We start from the raw sequence: 1,056 nt of genomic DNA, 5'->3' as shown, positions 1-1,056 counted from the left end.
GAGTATGAGCAGGAATTTAATAAGTTGTCTCGCTTTGCTCCTAAACTAGTAGCCACTGAGGCAGCGAGGACAAAGATATTCATCCAGGGCCTGAGAAGCGGATTGTGAGGGATGGTGCATGCCTTGGACCTCAAGACGTATGCCGCAGCACTACGGGCCGCCGTGAGGATTAACGCTGACTCCCAGGTGGGAGAGGAATATAGGAGGTCGCTCGGGATCGAGACCTCCACAGGTCAAAAAAGGAAGGCTGGGCCTAGAGCTCCTGAGCATCAGCAGAGGAACCAAAACACAGTGAATGCTCCACGTCAGTGGGGACAGCAGGGTTCCTAAGTTGTGACTGGCAGGGAGGATAGGTCGATATGTACCACTTGTGGTAAGCGACACTGAGGACGTTGTCTAGTCAGCTTTAGGATCTATTTTCGATGTGGCCAGAAGGGACATATGTCAGATAGATGCCCGAGGAGGAACGCGCCTTAACACAGGGGCCAGTCCATGAGTTCGTTTTAGGGAGGCCCGAGTCGTCAGCAATAGCAGGGTAGGGTGTTTTCTACCATTCAGCGTGAGGCCGAGAAGTCAGGCACAGTGGTGACAGGTACACTTCCCATTTTAGGGCACCATGCTTTAGTTTTATTTGACTATGGCTCTTCATTTGTTTATATCTACTGTATTTGTGAGGCATGCCATGTTAGACTCAGAACCTTTGTCACTTGCATTGTCCATTTCAATACATCAGAAGAGATCATGTTAACTACATAAAAGATAAAAGCATGTCAGATAAAGGTAACCAATCGCGCATTAGATGTAACCTTGATAATTTTAGATATACGCGATTTTGATGTGATATTGGACATAAATTGGTTAGCTGCTAATCATGCCAGCATAGATTGCTCCTGTAAGGAGGTCATCTTTAACCCTTCTACAGGAGCTAGTTTTAAGTTTAAAGGGGTTGGAACCATAGTCCTACCCAAAGTGATTTCAGTATTGAAGACCAGTAGACTATTCGACCAAGGAGCTTGGGGCTTTATGGCCAGTGTGGTGAACACTAGAGAGACTGAA

Source organism: Benincasa hispida, chromosome 4, assembly GCF_009727055.1.
Source record: "Benincasa hispida cultivar B227 chromosome 4, ASM972705v1, whole genome shotgun sequence".
Lineage (NCBI taxonomy): Eukaryota > Viridiplantae > Streptophyta > Magnoliopsida > Cucurbitales > Cucurbitaceae > Benincasa > Benincasa hispida.
The sequence above is the reverse complement of the archived record's forward strand: the minus strand, read 5'-3'. Positions refer to the sequence as shown.